Below are 17,580 nucleotides of genomic sequence, written 5' to 3'. Positions count from 1 at the left end.
GGCACCCAGGGAAGCCTGGATGGTGAGGGGCTGATCTTGCCACTTCCAGGGATTATGTTGGAGAGACTTAGCGATGCCACCTGGAGGTGTCTTTCTGTCTTTGTCTCCCGGAGGGAAGGGGGTTGTGGTTTAAAGATAAAATCAGAAAATCATAGTTTTATAGATGAATATAGTGGGGAGCTGCAGTGGGAGTTGGCTGGCTCCAGGAGAACCCGGGAGGGAAACGTCCCCCAGCTCCAGGCTTGGGCTTCCCTTGAATTAGGCAGCCCCAATACAGGTCCTGGAAGGTCACAGCCCAGTGACTGCTGTAGACTTATTGACAGGTCCTGGCAACACCTGTCTGCCACCATCATTGAGCCCTGAGCTCGACCAGTAGGGATTCTGTGTCCACTATCATTCATCTTTGTTTTCTTAGGGCCCAGTGTGGTACCTGGCATATAGGAGACGTTTATTAAATATTTTCAGAATAAGTGAATAACAAAAATATTCCATTATTCTCAGAACTCACTGTGGTCCCCAAGTTAGATAAATAAATGAATAAATAAATAAATTCATTCTTTCCTTCACTCATTCATTTAATCATTTAATGAATATTTATTCTGGAGATAGTTAATATTTGCACCTAGCACAGTGTCTTGCAGATACAAGACACTCAATAAATATCTCTTAAATTATATTGTAAACTTATTTGCTTGAAAAATCCAAATATAGCCTGAAATACAGTCTCCTTTCTGCATGTATATATATAAATGTTCTTCCTGCTTCCAATCTACACACACACACACACACACACACACACACACACACACACACACACACTTTTTTGAATCATTCCTTTGAAATGGGGTAATGTCTCCAGAAAAATCTTATTTAAAAAAAAGCAAATTCAAATTTAGGAATTCAGTTTGAAGAAAGGCCTACCATGTGCTGATTTGTGCTGAGAATGGGATGGAGCTATAAATGTTGTTGGTGGACATCTTCTCCAAGTGTGGGTCACAGAGAGACTATATCTGATCGTGGGGATGGGGGCCACAATGGTCCAGAGAAGGAGGCAAACTCCTTCCTTGCTGAGGATAGCACAGAACCCTGAACACCCAGGAGAGATAGATGGCAGGGGAAACCTTGCACCACAAAACTACAGAGTGCGGAAAGCTGGAGAGAACCTTTGAGTGCCTTGTAGTTTCTTGTGAAACCCACGCTCTGGCTCATGGAAAAGGGCTGTTTTCTCCCTTCGGCTCGGCGCTGGCCCCAGAAGCGGTCTGGTGGGGGCATGGGAGGAGGTGAGCAAGCAGGCTGGCGCGGGGGTGGGGGCGTGCTAAGACCCCAGGGACTGGTCATTTGTAGGAGTTGAGGGAGATGGGGTGTCCAAAGTCAAAGATAACTGGGGTTTCAGAGCTGCATGACCAGAAGGACAGTGAGTCCCTTTACAGAGGTGGAGAGGCCAAGAGGATGGACGGAAGCGGGTTAGGGAGGAGGGATGGCCGTTCTGCTGTGAACCCCAAGTGTGCAGCGGCCACAGGAGGGCGTGGAAGGGTGTGTAGGAGGAAGGTGAAGGAGGGTCAGGTCTGAGATTGGACTGGGGATCTTCTCAGAGAGGTGAAGGCTGAAGCACAGGAGTAAATGAGGTCATTGAAGAAAGAGGGTCAGAGCAGAAAAGGCATTTGGAGGAGCTGAGCATATAAAGCTAAGAGCGCATTTGGGAGCCAGGCAGGTCTGGAGATGACAGCCTCTGCTCTGAGCTCCGTGTCCCTGAGTGAGTCCTTAAGCACTGAGGGCCTCCTCAGTTTCCACATCTGCAAAATCAAATAATGAAGGAAAATCACTTAGCACAGTGCCTGCTACTTAGAAATGCCTCCATGTTTGCTGTCATTATCAGGGGGCCAGAGAAAGAAGAGGAAAAAATAAAAATATGGAGACAGATCAGTTACACTGATACTGTCTTTGTGATCTAAAAAAATAGAAAAGAAAATGGTGCAAGTGCTAGAATTTTACTGGAAAAGGTTTTTAGCTACAGCTGAATCCTCCAAAGCCAGGCAAGATGTCTCTAAAACTGTTTCCCTCCTAGGAAATGAACGTGTTGGGCTCTGACTCTGACACCAGTAATCAGCAGAAAAGGGAATAATCCAGCATTTCCGATCAACACGTCCCCATCAGGGACCTGGAGACTGATCATCTCAGTGCACTTTGTAGCTTCAATTGATCCCACAGCCTCTTGATGCCCACAGGTCTCCAGGGCAGCCCAGTTCTTGGCTACCACTCAGCTGCTGGGTCCAGGTAGAATGGCTTCAGGTGCCATACCAGTGCCTGGGCACAGCCACTAATTTAGGAATCCTGTGTGTCCTCATTCTCATTTAATATATTACTAAAATTAAGAAGGGGAAAAAGAAAACATCTCTTCATAGCAGACTTATACCTGTTGGCTATTAGTTTTATGATTTGCTCAGCTATTTGGTTCAAATCTCCCAAATGTTTTGGCTCTTGTACCAAAGTCTATTTCAGGGCAACTGTGCCTTGCTTTGTCCCATCAAGTTCTAGCCAAAGGTACCACTAGGAAATGGACTGAACAACCTCTGGGACACTTTCTTCTTCTTTTTTTAAAAATTTATTTGTTTTATTTATTTATTTTTGGCTCCGTTGGGTCTTTGTTGCTGTGTGCAGGCTTTCTCTAGTTGTGGTGAGCGGGGGCTACTCTTAGTTGCAGTGCACAGGGTTCTCATTGTTGTGGCTTGTCCTGTTGCAGAACACAGGCTCTAGGCACGTGGGCTTCAGTAGTTGTGGCACGTGGGCTTAGTGGTTGTGGCTCATGGGCTCTAGAGTGCAGGCTCAGTAGGTGTGGTGCACGGGCTTGGATGCTCCGCGGCATGTGGGATCTTCCTGGACCAGGGCTTGAACCTGTGTCCTCTGCACTGGCAGGCGGATTCTTAACCACTGCACCACCAGGGAAGCCCCAACCTCTGGGACACTTTCAATCCACATAATGGACAGTTTTTAGAGGTGGAGGCTGGGAAAAAAAAAGCCCGGAAAGTATAGGAAGAATAAAATCAGATTTTAATTGAACTGCTGCGATGTACTAGTAAGTCTAGTTAAGCATATAATTAATTGTTGTAACCATAGCAACAGGATTAGCTGGAACTATTAGGGCAGCACCAGGGGTTCAATGAGAGACTCTTAAAAAGACAAGTGGTGGAGATTGCAGAAAATAATTCATTCTCCTCCAGCAGTTCTCCAGAGGGCCTCATACTCTTTAGCAACCCCCAAATAAATCTATTTAATAATATTTTGTTAGATTCGTGCAGCTTTTCTTATCCCAAAGGACCCTGAGGTGCTTCATAAGCCATGAACGTAAATATAGATTTGGAATAATGTATTGGGCCAGATTTTCCTAGCACTTAAACAACTCTCTGGTGGTTTGTTCTGCACCTTTGGAAGCCCCATTACCTTCAGGATACATGGAAGCAGTAATTTACTGAGTGGAATCCCCATAGGCCTGGGGCCTGAAGCACCAACAGAGTGTAAACTCAGGTAGGGGCAGAGAAGGCTCCAGAGATAGTACTTTTATTTATTTATACCCTACCTCATTCCAAAAAGGCCTCAAAAGGCTTACAAAATACACAGGGTACATCAGGATAAAATAAACACAGGGGGAAATCCAAAGCAGGGGCAAATAATAGTAGGAAAGAAACAGATATTTGGAAATGTTAGCACAGGAAATGTGCACAGCAATCTCCTACAGAAGTAGGCAAAATTTCCATTGTTCCTCCTACTGACCGAAACAATGAGGAAAACAGAATCCACTTCCAGAAATAGATGCTTGGTGCTGAGACCTCACAGAAATCTTCTCTTTGCCTTTAAGAATCTACTCTTTGGTGTAAAGACTCTCCAGCCCCTCTACTGTGAGGAGGTAAAAGGGGCCTTGTAAAGACCCACTTCCTCAAAGAAACCTCTTACTCTTCCATTCAGCTGACAACTACTGATTGATCATCTAACTTCGTTCCAGGCATCTGCCCTTATAGGGAAGAACAATCCAGCTTTTGATGGGTTATGGTATTCTGACTTGATCTACAGTTAAAGTTTAGTCTTTGGAGCAGAGGTAGCAATTGGTGGCCCACGGGACAGACATAGCCCACAAACACGTTTTCTCCTGCCCATTGGGGAGCTTTGCCTTCAAGTCCAGATTTCTAGTTTCTCTTGAAAAATTGGAAGACCTGTGACACTGGTCCACCATCCCATTGCTGCTGAGCAGAGCAGAGGCCAACCCCCTTGGATGGGACAACATTCCCCAGTGCCCACCAGTCCCCACCATGTGCAATGCCATCCAACTTATGTCATGAGCTATGTCATAGCATCTGCTCTCTCTTATGTTACCTACCTAATTTCTCTAGGAGTTTAAGTTTTTAATCTCTGATCTAGAGTCTTGTCCACCAAATGCTCATGCTGTTTATCCCTGTAGAATCTGGAATAAGAATGAGACAGCCAAAGGGTTTATCCTTGGGTATTTCCAGGCCACTGTTCCTCAAGTGTCTTCTATCGGGACACCCCAATCAGGGCTTTTGCTCCAGCTGTGCCTCTCAGGTATCTGGTGCTCCCAAGACTTCTGTGCTTATTTAAATCTCACCCACCCTCCAGGCTCAGTTCAAGAGTCTTCCCTGAAGCTTTCTCCAAGTCTTCTAGTTCACTGATCCTCCCACTGGAATGACATCTGGACTTTTCAAGGGGGTGGGAATAGTTTTCTAAAGCCATCAACCTTCATACCTGTGCTTTCTTCAAGGTGGTCTGCCTGTGAAAGTGTCTATCATGCTACTTCTCCTACTTCCCCTTCACAATCACCTTTTCCCACCCTTCACCCACCTCAAATCCTACAATCCTTTAGATTCAGCATCTAAAAAAGGTGCTCTGGGGCACCAAGCAAGGTAAACTTTGAACATTGGTGTTGAGAAAGCAAATGTCTGGGAAACACATCCTTTTGCAAGCAGGTGGATTCTAGTTCCTTGCTTTCAGCAATATTGAAGAACGATCTCCTTGAGTGGAGAGTTGGTAGATCATTAAAATAATTTTTGAAGATGGATTACCATGTGATTTTGGCATATCTCAGATGGCATTCTTAAAAATAAGCAACATTACTATAACAGTATTCTTTTCATTCCTATCTACTTATTTATGTAAATGACATTTATTCAGTAATTATATTTATCAAAATTAAAAATAGGAATACAAATGATGTCATATCCTATCTCCTTCTAGCAATATGCAATGATCACCCATGAATACATGAACAAGTTGAGAAAGACCTCATGTATCTCATTAAGTGTACATCTCCAATACAATCTTATGAGGAATATTTACCTATCAATTACGTAGTATTAATAACTGTAATGATAAGCCCACTGAGAAGGTGTAAAGTCCTTTCAGTTTTGTGGAATGCAAATAGGAGTTCAAGGAGAAAAAGGAAGGATGTGAAATTTCTGACCGTTAAAGAGGAACTTGTCTGTATATTTTAAAAATGGATGTTAGAAGTATCTAATCACCATAGTATCTAGATTCCACTGGATACATTTAAAATGAAGAGACACTTCTATTTTTGGAAATCAGTATTTATACTATACCGAAGAATATGTTCTTTGTAAATCTTCAGACTTACAATGACACATTTTGGAAGTCAAATTATAAATGTGCCACTGAATATGTAGTTTTTCAGAGTTTTTTGTAGAGAGTTGCCAAACAAAAAGATTTAAAGACCACTGTTTTAGTAAGTATTTCTTCTCCTTGTAACTTGATTTTTCATCACACTGTTAGGCGCTCTGTATCTTTGATTTACTACTTCGTGACTTACTCTCTGGCTTCCAGAGAGCCTTAGAGTTCCATGGATCACCACTTAACCAGGATTTATCAAGCATCTACTCTGTGTGTAGGACAGCAGGTCATATTTAAATATAGCATGTAATTTTTTCCATGGAAGAACATTTATTTAAGTGAAGATGACAAAAAAGAGCAAAGTATCAGTAAAAACTATATTTAAAAGACAGGTGAATATCTCATATTTGGAGGTCATTTCTGTAATATTTCAACAAGTCAGAGCATAAACTCCCCCCCCACCCCGCCAACAGCAAATAAAAAATAAATAAATAAATAAATTCTGACCAGATCAAGTTGAAAATGTAGATGAAAACCCATAGGGGTAAAATAACAAAAATCAAGACTTTATTCAGAGCTTATTTACTCAGAATTTTAAAATAATATTAATGAGCTGTGGCTCTGTTGTCACAATCAGATAAAATTAGAAGTGGAGGATTGTAGAGGAGACAAGAAGTTAATGCTTTCTCTCTGGAGGGAGTGTGAAGTGTCTTCTTTTTTATTTATTTATTTATTTATTTTTGGCTGTGTTGGGTCTTTGTTTCTGTGCAAGGGCTTTCTCTAGTTGCAGCAAGTGGGAGCCACTCTTCATCGCAGTGCGCGGGCCTCTCAATATCGCGGCCTCTCCCGTTGCATAACAGAGTGGTTTGACAATCTCAGAGGTAAAAAAGAAATTAAGAAATTGGAAAGAAGAAATAAACTGAGTGCTAGACTCCAAGAAGCTCTATTAACCCTTCACTCCATGCCAAAAAATATGCCCAAGAGGCTCTCCATACCAATGCCAAATGATGACATACTGTCCCTGAGGTGGAGCAGCCCAGAGCTGTTGTTGAGTGTTGGGAGAGGAGGCTGGGGTAGGAAGGGAGGGGGAAGATGTGCCATGATAATGACGCTGGTTACAGGAGGGCTACCTTGATTTCCCATCATCACAGATACTCCTCCAGGTGTTAAGTGTGAACCAGTCTCAGAGGCAGGGCGGAAGGGAGCTCTGTAATCTGCTGCTCCCGAATTTTTAGTGCCATCATCAAATCTTTGCAGCCGATGCTCACATTGTGATACTGTGCCTGGGAAGAGATAATTCGTTTCAAACTCTAGTTACATGCATCCTGCAATAATATGTCCAGCTCTCTGGAAGGGGAACTGTAGTAGATCCATGAATGAGGAGTCAGACTTTTTTGGAAAATTTGTGCCCTGCATTAGTCCATGCAGTAGTATGCTGGTAAATGTTTAACAATAGGCTCCAAAACAAAAAATACTGATGTGAAGCATTTGCCTATTTCCATGGTGTAAATACTCTCACTGTGGCCAATTTTAAGCAATCATTTGTGATGTCATGGATGTAGAGCTGGGAAGAGTTGCACACAGTTGGCTTTTAATAGTTGGTGTGAGCTTTGTCTAGTTCATCCAGATATGGAGTGGGTGGGGAGAAATGTGTTAGGATTCCCTGTCTTTGCCATCAGTGCCTGAGGAAATCTCCCCACCTCCACTTCAGCACCCCACCAGCCACACCTGACCGTTCTTGGTGCAGACCTTTTGTCAGGGATGTCCACTATTGTCCCTTACTTCTTAAGCTCGACTTCAGAAGGGAGCCCTGCCTTCAGTTCCCCACTCCCCCTCAGCTTGCCCCACTCACACTTTCCTAACCCCTGGGAACCTGACAACCACAGAGCAGTGTGTTGTAACACCCTCTGGCTGCTCTTCATTCCACCCCCATTGCCTAAAGGGAAACTGAAACTTCATCTCTCTTAAAACTTGCATCTCATTTCTATAAGACCAACTGAGCCCAGCTGCTTCCATTCCCAAGTTATTTCAAGATCATAAACTCACAGCCCCTGCCCTTTAAATTCCTTTATTCTGTCTCCATGACTAATTATAAAACTAATTATTCTCCAAGGGTCAGATGTCTTTTGGATACCTCCTCTGTCTCTCCCAGGATAAAATTAAAACCTCCGCCATCTCCCATACTCCCATAGAATTGTGGAGCTATCTCATCTTTTGAATGTGCAGAATGGGATTTCAATTTTATTTGCTTATAAGTCTGTTTCCATTTCCAAGCTGTGTGCTCCAAAAGGCAGAGCCCAGTCGTCTCTATCTTCAGCCCTCAGGGCAGTATCTGGCATGTGGTCAGCCCTCCATACATATTTGTCAAAGACATAAGTGAATCAATGAATGAAGAAAATTCTAGAGTCATCAGAAAACAGGATGTTTGTAAGAACACTTTTGGCCTTAGGTTACTGAAGATATAATTCAAAATGGTTTAAGTATTATTGACAAAAAAGTTCAAAGGTGGGGCAGTTCCAGGGGTTGGTCCAGTCAGGGTCTCAGCAGTGTTCTGAAGGAGTCCATCGTCCTCCTCTGCCATCCTTTGCATATAGATTTTTGTGAAAAGGTAGCAAGAGAGCTATATATGGCAGCAAGAAGGTTGCAGCAGCTCCAGGCACCACATCCATATATAACAAGGTCCAAAGATTAGAAAAAAGACTCTCCTACTTGTATGTCAAAGGAAATTTCCCCAGAAATTCTTTTCCTCTTTCCCCCATAAGCAGATTTCCCCTCATGTGGTAAGGGAAAGGAAATGCAATGATTGACTTGGACTAATGAAAAAGTTCTCTTGAAGTTCATGGCCAGCCAGGGTTCTGGAAGTGGGATGGGAACGGCTATCTGGTAGGCAACCAACAGCTGCCACACATACAGTCAACAGAACTAAGGTATTGAACTGTGGTCCACATGACCAAGCTGTGTGCATCCCACATATATGAGGATGATTGAACATTAGAAAATCTGATGTAATTTATGACACTAATTGTAAGAGGAAAAAAATAATCATCTTAATAGATTCAGAAAAAGCTTGGGATAAAATTCAACACCTATTCATGATTTTTAATAAGATTTAGTAAATTTAATGAAAGGAACATGCAAAACGTAGAGCAAACATGTTTAATGATGAAACCTATAGATTTCAGAAACATATGCCCAGAATCACTGTTTCTGTGCAAAACTGTTCTACAGATCACAGATCAGGATAAGAAAAAGAAATAAGTTGTATGAGTTTGAAAGGAAAAAAAAGCTATTATTATTTACAGAGGACATGATTATCTCCATAAAAACTTGAGAGTCTTCAGACAAGTTATTAGTATTAATGAGGGTTTAGAAATATCACTGGAAAGGATATCAGTTTTTATAAAGTCAGTCACCATGGTACATATCAGCAACAACGAAATACGCTCCTCTAAAAAAAATTTATAATAACAAAATATATAGGTTTCCTAGGAATAAATTTAATAAGAGCTAAGAATGATATTTATGGAGAAAATATAAATCATTGCTAAAATATATTTTAATAGAGTCAAATCAATGAGAGAGATAGATTATATTTATGCATAGAGAAACCCAAAATCATGAAAATTTTTACTCTCTCCCAAATACTCTAAAAATCCAGTGTAACTCCAAACAACATATGAGAAGATTATACGAAAATTGAAAGGCCAACAAATAATAGCTCTTTTTTGAAGACAATTTTGAAGAGAACTAGGGCAGAGAGGTCATGTTTGACCAGAAAACAAGACTTATTTTGAAACTATGGTAATTTGACCAGTGTGCTATTAGCAAAATATCAGATATATAGACCAATGGAAGAAATAAATGACCCCATAAACTATCTAATGCTTAAACAGAAACAATATATGAGAAGATTTTATTGTAGATCAGTATCAAAAGAACAGTCTACCTAGCAAATGCTTTCGGAACAATTGGTTATCTATTAAGGAAAGAAATGAAATTTATCTTTATCTCACACCATATGTAAAAATCAACCCTAAGGAGGATAAAGACATAAAATATGAGAATATTAATTTTTATTTATTTATTTATTTTTATTATTATCATTTTTTTGCAGTACGCAGGCCTCTCACTGTTGTGGCCTCTCCCGTTGCGGAGCACAGGCTCCGGACGCGCAGGCTCAGCGGCCATGGCTCACGGGCCCAGCCGCTCTGCAGCATGTGGGATCTTCCCGGACCGGGGCACGAACCCATGTCCCCTGCATCGGCAGGTGGACTCTCAACCACTGCACCACCAGGGAAACCCATATTTTTTATGAAAACATTTAATAAAACATCTTTGTGATTTTTGTGGTAGGGCAGTACATACAAAGTACATACATACAAAGAGGACAAACATAAAGACAACTTGATTAAAATGATAGAAACTCTGTTTCAAATATGGAAAGGAAAAAAAGTGGGGGGAGAAAACCACTTTTAAAACCTTGATTAAAATTGAAACTTGACTAAATTAAAGCTTGACTAAAACTTGATTAACACTTGACTAAATTAAAAACTTGATTAAAATCAAGTTGATAAATTCAACTTGATTAAAATGATAGAAACTCTGTGTTTCAAATACTGAAAGGAAAAAAATTGGGGGGAGAAAACCATAGACAAGGATAAGATGTAAAGATGTTTGCGATATGTATACACAAAACATGTAAAGAACATTTGAAATTTGATGATAAGATAATCCTACTAGAGAAATAAGCAAATGATATAAACAGATAATTTGAGAAGAAATACCCAAATGACCCATTAAGAAAAAATATTCAACCACATCATAATCAGGAAATGCAAAGCTAAAAGACAGTCAGATTGGCATCAGATTGGCAAAAATTGAAAACTGAAAATACTAAGTGTTGGTGAGAATATGGAGAAAGAGGAAGTCATACTTTGCAGGTACAGAGGAAAATGTGTACAACCAATTTGGACAGCAGTTTAGCCACATGCAATAAACATGAAAATGAGCGTACCCTGTGACCCAGCATTTCTATTTCTAGGAAATGTGTCAAAGAAAATCTCACATATGTGCCCAAGGAGACACAGAGAATATAGAAAGTGTTAAGAATGCATGAAATTATTCAATGATAGAATGATAGAATGGAATGCAAGAACATGCATATCAGCTTCATATAGAATAGTAAAAAATTAGAAACATCTTAAGTATTAACAAGAGGATGGTGCATTACACTGAATTATATTTGTGTAGTGAAATACTATACAACAGTAACAATAAATGACCTGGAACTATATGCATCAACATGGAAGATTCTTTTTTTTTTTTTGCAGTAAGCGGGCCTCTCACTGTTGTGGCCTCTCCCTTTGCAGAGCACAGGCTCCGGACGCGCAGGCTCAGCGGCCATGGCTCACGTGCCCAGCCGCTCCGTGGCATGTGGGATCTTCCCAGACCAGGGCATGAACCCGTGTCCCCTGCATCGGCAGGCGGACTCTCAACCACTGCGCCACCAGGGAAGCCCTGGAAGATTCTTTTTTTTTTTTTCCTTTGAGGGTGAATTTATTTTAAAAAAATTTTAAATTAAAGTTGATTTACAATATTGTGTTAGTTTCAGCAAAGTGATTCACATATATATGTAAATAGGTTCATTTTTACTATTTTTTAGATTTCACATATAACTGATATAATATGGTATTTGTCTTTGACTTACATCGCTTAGTATGATAATCTCAAGGTTCGTTCAACTTGGATGATTCTTGTATGCATATTGTTGAGTGAAAAGAGTTTCAGAAGAATATATTGTGAACAATGTCATTGATGCACCGTTTAAGTAATGTGTAATTGTGTAAAATGATACTCAGTATTGCTTAGTTGTACAGGATTTTGGTAAAAGTATAAGACATGCCCAGGTATGATGGACATCCCCAAGAGTGAATGGGATGGGGAACTCAGACTGATTCAAGTATGTTTGAATCATCTCCTAGGAGATGGATACGCTTGCATTTATTGTATTATTTTCTCCATAGTTTTATATGTCAGAAATATTTCACAATATATTTCTCAAAGATCAAAAGAAAGAGGCAGCTCTCTAGTGACCATAAAGGAACACTGGCAAGTTGATGAACACCCTTTCTGACATGTGTGTCATCTAGAAGCTCATAGGAAATGTCTTCCCATGACCTGAGAAGAAAGTACCACTCTAACGTCCTGTGCTATATGGAGCATCTCTCACAGATCCAAAAGAAGGCTGATCTCAACATTCAAAAATTAATTTGAACGACGTGCTTTGGAGCACATTTTTTAAAATTGCAAGTTAGTTAAATGCTTCTGCAAAAATTAGAAACGCTTTCTGAGAAAAATGGTTCTCTCCATGAATCATGAGTTATTCAGTTCTGCCTGAATTATTAGGAAATGCAGGCCAAAACCCCGCTCAAAGGTTTTTGTCAATTGTTACCCAGTAAGTGTGGCTCCTCGCTTTATTTCTCAAGTCTTCTGGATCATCTGATCTTATTTGATTGTGGAACATGAATTTTCTTGTTTTAACCTCAACTAGTTCTGCAATCCAACTCAAAGTAGTAGACTTGGAAAATGAGGCTTTTAGCTGGGGAGAACCAAGGGCTGCCCTTGGGAGGTCAGATGCTCCAATGCAGTTTTCTCAACCTCTTGATGCTATTTGCAGTTGGCTGTGAAAGGATGGCTTTGGAATTGGCCTGGGGGGTCAATGAGAGCTAAACCAATCCTTCCTGAGAAGGGCTGCTCAGCCAGACTTGTGGGGGAGGACAGCCCCCAGACCGTGGGCTTAGAGACCGACCCTGACATGTGCTATCTGTGAGATCTAGGCTGATTCACTTAACCTCCTTGAGCCTCTGATTCTTCATCTGAAAAACAGTGTGTTTTGAAAATTAAATTAAGCAGTATCTGATAAATCAGCGCACATGAAAGATGTTCATTGAGATCACTAGCCCGATGAAAACTCCCAGGCCCACTGAAACGGATCTGACTCTCTTCTGAGAATGCAAAAATGATCCTTTTGAATTCAGTCCTTAAGGCATTAGTATAAATGAACTTGTAGGTTTGCTTAAACATCTCTGGAAAAAAGAGGGCAATCTATGAATGAGAGACTTCAATTATAGCACTCTATCCCTAAGTGTGGTATGTTCTTGGTTCATGAGAAAGTTTTCAGTGGTGCAATTTTATATGCTGAATTTAATGACATTTGGTTTTCCTTGGACTCATCTTTATAGTTGCCTTCTGGTGCAGAATGAATGGGAAACATTCAGCCTGGCACACAGTAGGTCATCAGTAGGTGGAGGTACTGTTATTACTGCTCTTTTCTCTAATCAACACTGCTCCTTGTGGGAGCGTTGCCACATTAAAAACACTAGAGTTCTGCACTGGCAACTGGGGAATCCATGCCATTGGGTTGTAGGAGGAAGGGGAAGACTGCAGGCAATGAGACACTCAATCCATCACTTGTTCCCACCAATTTCCTAAGAGCTGAGAAAAATAAGACCAATCACCTTCTCTTGAAAAAGTATATGTGGTGAAGTAATAAATTCTGGATTGCATGATGGGAGATCCAAGGTGGAGATGGATTTCCCATGCAGTAGTCCAGGCAAGCTGGTAGGATTCCTGTCTTTGGCTGTCTTAGGGGGATCTGTGAGGTCTCTAAGGTCTATTGCTGAGTCTTCAGAGCTTACCTGTATGTCCCAAACAGCCTCAGCCCCCTCCATCATGCTTTCTTGTATTGTGTCATGTTAGTATGATTATCAGTTGCTTTCACCTTATCAACAGATTCACAGCCTCCTGATGGATGATGTAATCACCATGCACTGTACATTTTCAGCACAGAATGATGCTGTTCTCTTTTATCTTCTGTATCCAGCAGGGGATGACTCAGTCAGAAAGAAATTTCACTTTACACATCGTTAGACTATGCTTCAGGCTTTCCCCAGCAGAGAACAATGGAATCTTGGCTCCCAAGCGTTGTCATTCACCTGCATCTTTCCCTATAAAGTGGGGCTGGGCCCTGTGAAATGGGTGGTCTGGTGTTGTAACAGTGGTAGGACCAGCTTCTCGGCTGTGAGTCTACATAGTGCCTGGTAGTTAGAGCAAGGGAACCTGATTTAAATAACTAGTGCAGCAAACTTTTAATTCTAATTATTCTTCTCTGGCAGCAAATTCTGAAATCCAGAAACACCCTGTGTATGTACTTTCTTTTTTGACAAAAGTAAAAGCTTGCATTTATGTAAAAAAGAGTAGATGATATCTCCCCTCTCTTTTTATATTTATATTTCAAAATTTATATTCTGCTATACAACAATGTATATTGGGGGAAGTGAGGTCAAGATTCTTTATTATATTTTAGGAAGAACTTCTAAGATGACTGAACTTTCTTCAGTCTTTCTTAATGAGGGGTCAGCAATCTTTTTCAAGGGAGGGTCTATTTTTTTAAGATGTCTGTTGACTAGAGAGAGAGCCATACAGGAGGAAATAGGGGGGATAGGGATGCATTAAGTGTTTTCTGGCTGCTGGGCAGACCCAGTTGCTGTACGATGCTGACTAATGGAGGAGTCTGAAGCCAAAGTTTCAAGCCTTCATCTGTGGTCCAGCTGCTTAAGAATGAGGACCAAAATTTTGTATGTGACCAATTTCTTCTCTCAAGACTGTCTGGTTTTCATTTTGTCTCTAATAGTTCTGCTGGAAGAAAATCCCTTAAATATCTTAACTGAAACAATGCTTATTGGAAGGGAAATCCTTCCTGGGTCAGCAAAGTTGGAGTCCTGATTGTGGAGGCTTTGTGGGCTCTCAAGAACTCCCCAGCCCATTCCTCTCTGCTTCCTTCACAGCTACCTCTGTCTGAGCCCTGCCCTGGAGGGTAGCTGGGACAGGGTACTCAGCTCTGGGGGTGAGGTCACATGTCAGTCTAGAACACTTGACCCCAGAGACCTCTGTCATTTCTTTCTCTGGGTAAGTTTCTGAGTTTCTGTAGAGCTAGAAGGCTGCCATTTGTAATGACCCTGAGGGCTATATCGGTCTCCTATATAAGAATGTTATGAAGCAATGAAGGAGGTTGGAGTCCGCTGCTGGCTGCTATTGAGGCAACAGGAAAAGTCAGTACATGGCCTCTATCATTGAAAGCTCGAGTTTGGTATCACATGTGATGGGGAGAGAAAAGAAAACCATCAGTGGAACAGAGTATCTTTATCATTTTAACTTTTAATAAGGCCTCTGATGTACTTACAATATCAGATGGACTTTTCATCATCATAAACATTTAGTATGGCAGATTGCAACCTCTAAGGGTGTGAGTGTCTGTGTGTGTGTGTGTTAAACATTGTCCTGATTTCCCACGCTTTTATTTCATGAGTAATTTCCTGTTAAACATTTATGATGGGGAAAACAGTTTTTCAGAAAGTTAAACATAGAATTACCATATGACCCAGCAATTCACTATTTGGAAATACCCAGAAAAATTGAAATCAGGGTTTTGAACTGTTATTTGTACACCCTCGAAAAGGTATTGTACACAGTAATGCTACTATTATTCATAGTAACATTATTCACAATAGCCGAAAGGTGGAAACAACCCAAATGCACATCAACAGATGAATAGATACACAAAATGTGTTTATCTACAATGGAATATTGAGCCATAAAGTGGAATGAAGTACTGATACATGCTACAAAAGAATGAACCTGAAAAACATTATGATAGGTGAAAGATTTTAGACATAAAGGGTCACATATTATATGATTCCATTTATATGAAGTATCCAGAATAGGAAACTCTATAGAGACAGGAAGTATATTAATAATTGCCAGAGGCTGGGTAAAGGGGGAAATGGGGAATGAGTATTTTTTTTTAAGTCTATGAATATCAGAGATTTACTACTTTTTTACATATATATAAATTCTTTTTTTATATTCTTTTCCATTATGGTGTATCTCAGGATAGTGAATAGAGCTCCCTCTGCTATACAGTAGGACCTTGTTGTTTATCAATTCTATGTGTAATAGTTTACATTTACTAACCCCAACCTCCCACTCCATCCCTCCCCCATCCCCCTCCCCCTTGGCAACCACAAGTCTGTTCTCTATGTCTGTGACTCTGTTTCCTTTTCATAGATAAGTTCAGTTATGTCATATTTTAGATTCCAAATATAAGTGATATCATATGGTATTTGTCTTTCTCTTTCTGACTTACTTCACTTAGTATGCTAATAAATATATGGAATGCTTTGCAAATTTGCATGTCATCCTTGCACAGGGGTCATGCTAATCTTCTCTGTATAGTTCCAATTTTAGTATAAGTGCTGCCGAAGTAAGCATGGGAATGACTACTTAATGGGCATAGGGTTTCCCTTTGGGGTGATACAAATGTTTTGAAACTAGATAGAGGTCATTTTTGCACAACATTGGGAGTATCCTAAATGCCACTGAATTGTATACTTTAAAAGAGTTAATTTTATGTTATCTGAATTTGACCTCAGTTTAAAAAAATTTATGGTGGGATTTCAAGAATCCAAGAGCAAAGCTTTAAAAACAGGTGAGAAGAATTCATTTCTTTTTTTTTTTTTCTTTTTCTTTTGCAGTATGTGGGCCTCTCACTGTTGTGGCCTCTCCCATCGTGGAGCACAGGCTCCGGATGCGCAGGTTTAGCGGCCATGGCTCATGGGCCCAGCCGCTCCGCGGCATGTGGGATCTTCCCGGACCAGGGCATGAACCTGTGTCCACTGTATCGGCAGGCGGACTCTCAACCACTGCGCCACCAGGGAAGCCCAACATTTCTTAAATGCTATACACGCACATAGAGACACATACAGATGTAGATACAGAAGTCCCAATACGGGGACTATTATATATTGGCCAGGTATGATGGTTAATTTTTTGTATCAACTTGATTGGGCCAGGGGATGCTCAGTATTTGGTTAACCATTAATCTGGGTATTTCTGTGAAAGTGTTTTCCATGAAATGAACGTTTAAATCAGTAGATTACTTAAAGCAGATTTCCTCCCTGATGTGGGTGGACCTCAACCAATCAGTCGAAGGTCTGAATAGAACAAAAAGGCTGATTGTCCTGAGTAAGAGACAATTTCTTCTGCCTGACTGCATTCAAGCTGGGACCTTGACCTTCGCTTGCCCCCAGACTAGAAATACTTAATCTACTCTCCTGAGTCACCATCTTGCTGACTGACTCTATAGATCTTGGGACTTGTCAGTCTCCATAATTGTATGAACCAATTCCATATAATACATCTCTTTATATTTGTACCTCTGTCTATCTATCTATCATCTACCTTCTTATCTATCTCTCCTATTGGTTCTCTGGAACCAATACAGAGAACCCTAATATACCAATTTACCAAGTTTCTGACACAATTATTCCTCTTTTCATTTTCTTTCTGATCTTTCTTTCTGTTAACCTTTTTATCCTTTCTATATAATGCTTTCTTTCTGTTAACCTTTTTATCCTTTCTATATAATGCCCTATTGTCTACATGACTTTACTTCAAGTAGTCTCACACTTAATGGCAAACAAAATTGCTTATCCAACCTGAGATTAAAATTTTATCAGAAAATAAAGCTAACAATTCCACTGTTCTTTTGACCGAAAGTTAATTTTAGCAAGTGTGAAAATGTCACCAAATTATGTTTCTGTGTCTTTTTCTTCATAAGAGAAAAGGTGTTGTTTAGTTGTGTCTTTTCTGATATGCTAGCTTTATAACGAAATGTCCAGGTTCCCCTCCAATCACACAGCCCATTGGTATGTTATGAAAGAGTTTATGACTCTCATTAACTTTGATGGTTATAATTAAATGAAGCTGTGGAATAATCCAGGGCCAGCCCTTTGGAGTGCTCCTAATTCAGTTTCCATAGACATTCACGAGATGATGAGTGTAGCTAAGCCAGAGTCCATGATACTGTGATTTAAATATCTATTGTCTGAA

The 17,580-nt window shown here is 40.4% G+C and overlaps 1 non-coding gene across 1 annotated transcript; it reads right to left on the bottom strand.

The window, feature by feature from the left end:
* Nucleotides 1-15,853: 15,853 nt before the first annotated feature.
* LOC113607702 (U6 spliceosomal RNA) lies at nucleotides 15,854-15,960 on the bottom strand. Its single transcript, XR_003428049.1, has one exon. It is a non-coding gene; the product is annotated as a U6 spliceosomal RNA (small nuclear RNA).
* Nucleotides 15,961-17,580: the final 1,620 nt, after the last annotated feature.

This window comes from Aethalodelphis obliquidens, unplaced genomic scaffold (genome assembly GCF_003676395.1).
Source record: "Aethalodelphis obliquidens isolate GAN/ISIS:26980383/991018 unplaced genomic scaffold, ASM367639v1 scaffold49, whole genome shotgun sequence".
Taxonomy (NCBI): domain Eukaryota; kingdom Metazoa; phylum Chordata; class Mammalia; order Artiodactyla; family Delphinidae; genus Aethalodelphis; species Aethalodelphis obliquidens.
This window is presented reverse-complemented; position numbering and strand designations above follow the sequence as displayed.